Source organism: Actinia tenebrosa, unplaced genomic scaffold, assembly GCF_029948245.1.
Source record: "Actinia tenebrosa isolate PJP-AT-01 unplaced genomic scaffold, QUT_ActTen_1.0 PGA_scaffold4__44_contigs__length_22323623, whole genome shotgun sequence".
Lineage (NCBI taxonomy): Eukaryota > Metazoa > Cnidaria > Anthozoa > Actiniaria > Actiniidae > Actinia > Actinia tenebrosa.
In genome coordinates, this window is record NW_028292581.1 from 3667961 (window position 1) to 3673971 (window position 6011).

A 6011-nucleotide genomic window follows, 5' to 3' on the forward strand; every position below is an offset into this window, starting at 1 on the left:
TCTTTCGTAACATCTTATCGTCATTCCTTATCATTCTAGAGTGAAGTCACTAAACCCGTGAAATAGATATTAGACTAACACACTTTAGTAGACCCTAATTCCATTGTTTTCTTTTGTGTCTATTTGACTATTACACGTTGACTAAATTTTTATTTCACGGGTTAAATACCTTCGCTCTAACAATTACGCAATTCATTATTATTATTATCATCATTATTGTTATTGCGTTTTATAAAATATCTGTTATGAATGTCGCGTTCTGATTGGCTTGGAGCGTATGCTTTATGAGAGCACATTGCACGCGCGCGCACCTTCCGTTGCGTCATTCCTATTTAAAATAACGGTTATTGTAATTTGTATTTCATAAAAGAAATAAAAAACTTGCTTGCTGTGCTGTCTGCCGTTATAAAGCACTTGGGGATTGGCAGAACACTTGAGAAGTGTCCAGAAGCACTCCGCTACACGTCGTGCTTCTCCGAACACTTCTCTCGTGTTCTGCCAACCCCCGCGTGCTTTATGACTGCACACAGCACGCGCGCGCGTTTTCTATTTCTTCAAAAGGAATAGAATAGATTAACATATGAAAGAAGATTGGAATAACGTCTGACTCAGAAAAATCTGAGCCTCAGACTTATTGTATAAGAGATTGGCAAGTCTTTTCTTCTCTTTCTATAGTTTCAGTTTCATCTAGATTTCCTTGAAAGTGAATCAGCAAACCTTTACGTGTAACTGCTTTTAATTTGATCATGCTTTAAGGTTTTAAGAACTTTAATTTATGCAGAAAGAGGAAGGCTGAATGAATGCAGGTGATATTTGGAACAATTACTCATTCTTACTCATTCCTTGTAAGTGAAACTCTTGGGTCTCTACGTGTCTAGAACTTCAATAACCAAGTAAAATTTTCCATGACATGAACACCTAGTAGCAAGATTGGATAAAGAAATGATAAACAACACAGTCCCAATGAGTCTCTGCCTCGTGCATCTGATTTCAGCCAGACATTCCTGATGTACGCATCGTCCACGCGACAATTTTCCGTGCGGCCCCAAAATGTACCCATATCCAAAGGTTCTTTCTCTTGATCAGAATCATTTCTGTGTAATAATTCGCACAAATCACACAACCAATTGGTTGTCGTGACAGATGTATAATTTTTCTTCCACTCGAAGTATCTGTTATAGGCAGTGTCGTTGGAATCTAGATACTTGAGGTAACTGGCTAACGACTTGGCGTTTGGGAAGTCCAGAATGTCTATGTATGGGATAAGATTTTTATTGGTTTTATAGGGTTCTAGATAGGTGTCCCCAATTAGTTTATTTAAATAAGCTAGAACGACATGACACAGTAATAAAGTTTATTATTATTATTATTATTATTATGTACGAACCAGGAATTAAGACGTCTTTGTTGTAACTTCCTGCTACCAAAACTGGAACAACCTCGTGGGCTAAAGCATTCCTCCAATACTTTTCGGTTACATAGTCCCTGCAATTAAAATTTTCCAAAGCCAAGTAAAACTTGTACCTTCTAGCCATCTTGTCGCAGTCTCCACTGCCTCGAGTACAGCTGCCTTTGGGTTGGTGATCGAAATAGCGTTGACATTTGCCATAAACATCAACGTGGAGGTACTTGGAGATTTCTTTGACGACACTCAGTCTAAAGAACACACAATTACTGGCCAACCACAGAATCAATCGATCTTTTCCTGCAGTAAAGTTCTTCTTAGTAAACTCATTTTTATCGTTGCTCGTAATAGGGACGTAATATCCGTAACGATCGAGTACGTTTGAATCTGTACGATACGTTATAGTCCAATCAAACATATTGTTATAACTTTTGACTGAAAAGTACGTTTTCAATGGATTCTCTTGCCCATACCAAACCCACTTCTGTGCTTTAGGTTTTCTCCATAAAATCGAGTGCATCCTTTTCAAATTTGGCATGGCAGAAGTGTGGAAAACTACAGCATTACTTTTTGAGAAGTCTTGCCTTGAATAGGTAACATAGCAAGAAGATACTTTACATTTTCTACCGTAAGGATCCGTCAGTCGCTTTTCCTTGCCTCTAGCCTGAGGCCATGGCATACTTCTGAAGTACGGAGTATAGAATAGTATGATTTTATAACCACCTGTAACATTGCTCAAAGGCGCCATCAATGACATCCAAGATGGCTTCACCAAATCGAGTTTCTCTGCGAGGTAAAAGACTTGTTCTCTTGCAGCCTCGTAAACAAACAATATTGTAATAAAAGTTATTACAAGAAGAAGAACAAGCATCCATTTTAAGTACTTCAAGAAATTGCTCATTTGTTGAAGATTAAGGAATTTATAAACAAATGGATGAAAATGTGTGGCTCCCAGATCAAATGAATATGTGATGCTTGCTGATGCTTGCTGATGCTGGTTGACGGATAGTAGTTTCTGTCTTTCACGGCAAATTCGACCAAGCGGAAATTTGAGGCTTTACAGGATTGACGTGTAATACTACAGCTCTATTCAAAGTCCATTTGAATTGGTAACTAATGCCCAGGAGAATAATGGATAAATGTATAAAGAAATATGTGTCTTATTCCAATGCACTTGGCTTTAGTCGCTGTCACCCTAGTCTCCCCCGCATCCGTTTTTAGTGTCGGTCGTCACGCAACGCGTTGTGCGGCCTGAGCTGATATTTACCCTCAAGTCCTAGACAAAATCCTAGAGAATCCTAACGTATTTAGTACTATTACGCTCTAACTCCTTTGTTTTCTATTGTTTGAATCTGGCTTTTACTATTTAATAAGTAACTTTTGTTTCACGGGTTAATGAAAACCACTATACTACACTTTACGTTTGAGTGTCTGAACTCAGTTCAATAATACTGAGAGGATATCACACAATCTCTAAGTGCTAGGCATGCACCAGTCAAACAAGATTCTCAATAGACTATTGGGCATACAGGGCGCAATATAGAGCTAATGTTAGGCTCGATGATATATACCGTAAATCCTCTATTTAGCAAGCTAAAGCAAGCTAAAAAGAAATGTTCTGAACAACCAAGACTTTAAAAAATCACCTTTAATCAGTACACGTGATTCTTTAGTTGTGAAGGGGGCGGGGAGGGGGGCTAAAAAGAGAGGGAGGGGCTTAACAAATTTCTTCCTTTAAAAAGGGGCGGCTTATTAGAGAGGGGGGGCTTATTTGAGAGGGGGGGGGGGTAAATAGAGGATTTACGGTATTTTCCTTAAATATATTGCCTGTCATGATTACACACAACTGACTCCTTTTTTTTTTGCCTCCTGGACGCCCAATAATGCCTTGCGATCCAAGATGGCCGCCGTATCGTCGAAGTAGTCCGATATTGCCCATAATTCAATAGAAACTTTGAGCAATTTAGAGACAAAAGCATTTGGAGAACGCCGTTTTGAAATTCTGCCTGTAAATGTCGTTAAAAATGAGAAAAACAAAGAAGTTGTAAACCACGAACAAGTGAAACAAATAATTCGAAATAAAATTAATTTTCGCTAAAACGGAGCTAGATAAATTGTCGAGACCTCCTTCTACAAACAACACCCAAAAGGTTTTATCAACTACCGAGCTAAAGAAGAGAAAGATCATGATGAACAAATGCATTTTAAAATTTTTCTTGTTTTGTATTTCCCTTCTTCGTCGAATCAAATCTGACAGTCCCTGCAGGTAATGCTTATGGAGGGTGAACAGAGTCTTGATATAAATACCTGCCACAGCAAAGAACGGCATACCATTCGTCAATAGGATAAGAATGTAGAAATAATAATACTTCGGCAAGGAAACTTGATCATTCTCTAACCAGTCTTCAATACAGTAAAAGTGTTCGTTGTATTTGGCAAGATCGACGTTGTACAGAGTAGGCAGACATATGATCCCTGCAAAGATCCAAATCCCTGGAATGATGTACTTGAGTGTCGATCTGCTAAAGCGACCTCCTTTAAATGGATGAGCCACTGCGTAATAACGATCAATGGCAACAAAAAGACAACTGTAGACAGAAACAGCGAAACAGAGATCAACGTGAAAACATCCAAATTTACAAAGAATAGCCCCAGCTTTGCCGCCAATCGCCCATTTATAACTGTTAATCGCATAAACAGTTTGAACGGGGAGTTGTACCAAAGTTGCTAGAATATCACAGATAGCCACGTTGAAGGCCAAGATATTAACATTGGTTCTCAATCGTTTGTCTCTGTAAATTGCCGATAAGATAAGAATGTTTCCAGCCATGGAAATGACAAACAAAAGACAGTACGCCAATGCCTTTGATATTTTTTCTGTAAGTAATTCCGTATCAAACTCATAAAAAGTACCATTTTCAGCAATACTTTCTAACAGGATATCACTAAAGTCAATCGTGCTGTTCATTCCGGCTTCACTCTAGTCCTGGCTAAATTTCCGGCTCGTTGCAATTGTAAAACGGCAAGCTGGCGATAACTGCTCTTCTACTAGTCCGCTCTGTGTAAGTAATGTTGTGGTGCTATTCGTGGATGATATGGTATTGATTAGTACAGTACAACCCTCTGAACCATAGATTCAAGAAATATCCTCTTTTTTGACCGGATTAACAATGCTTTAGAAGAGATTAAGTAAAGATGTTTGACTCGAAACGATGACTGTTCATTTCCAAGCTCGCGCTTTGAATTAAATACTCAGCTGCTAGGCTGTAAACGGAAGGGTTTTAATTTCTATTTTGGATTCACCGATAGAAGTACAGCCAGCTGTTACACTAAGCTGCAGATACCAATCATATATATGGAAATTTGCTTTCACTTCCCGTTATGGGAGAAAGTTTTTGATGCGTTTACTCTATACTAGTCTCTGACATAAGTTAGTATTTTAGACCTCACTGAGATTCTTGGACCAGTCTTTTACTCCTCAGTCATGCTTTGAGGGTTTTCTCCGGTTTTCTTCCCCCCTTCTCCCTTGCCCCCAAAACATTCCGTTTTTATTGGGCGCCTTAATCATGCTGAGTAACTATTAGTTCGCATTATGACTGACGTAAGTTTATACTCTAGTTTAGAGTTCTCTGTTGGAGGCTGTCTATGGTCTGAAGAATTAAAACGAGCCCACGCCTGAAGTGGTGCGATGCGGCACGCAAGCAGCTTTACCCGCACTTCCCACACACCAACTAAAAATAACATATATAACGGCGGCCTACTGACAAGTCTGAATGATAGTTGTCTTGTTTGGTTCGTCATAGCATCACCCCGCAGCCGTTATTAGTGTGTGGTTGAGACTAGACTCGTCACTGTACACAGGTTGTGTTTAAATACGTTCTTATTAAGCAACCTACTCCACAGGATTACAGGTGTACTCTAAATATCGAACTACGGCCTTCTAATAAAGGGAGGGGTGAGTGATGTAGCTAACTCCGTTCGTCCACAATAGCCACAACCAAGGCCGGAATCAGAAATAACCTGTAAACATTCACAGGTTTAAGTCGTCTTGAGTGAATGTCGGTCGCAATCATGCATAAAATCCTTTCCCCCCTATATTACTCTTTATGAACGGCTTCGGCAGATAACACGGCCTTGGTCTTGATAATTTACGATATCACGCTCAGCCTCAAACAATAATTAAATCTTCTTATATTTATATCAGCTTTAAGATATATTCTGCATTTCTTAAATTAATATTCGGTTTGTGGAGGGGAGGAAAGTAAAAGAGATACTACTTTTAAAAAAAGTTTCAGTCAGAATCCACTCACAAAAAAATGATAAGGAAACCGCACATATTATGCTACACTATGGGCTCATCGGAAGATGATGTCATTGCGTTCTATGATATATACCTAATTGAAAAAGCGTTGTCGGTTTCAAAAAAAGATCATACCATCAAAGCTAAGACCGAAGGGGAGCATGGGAAGACAAACAATTATGTTAATTTCATGCGTATTGCAGTTTTCCCTTCCTGTGCACAAATCATTCATCATGGCTTTGTCATGTTGATAATCTAGGTCGACCGACTTTGTTCTACTGTGCATTTTTACATGTCTATATGCAA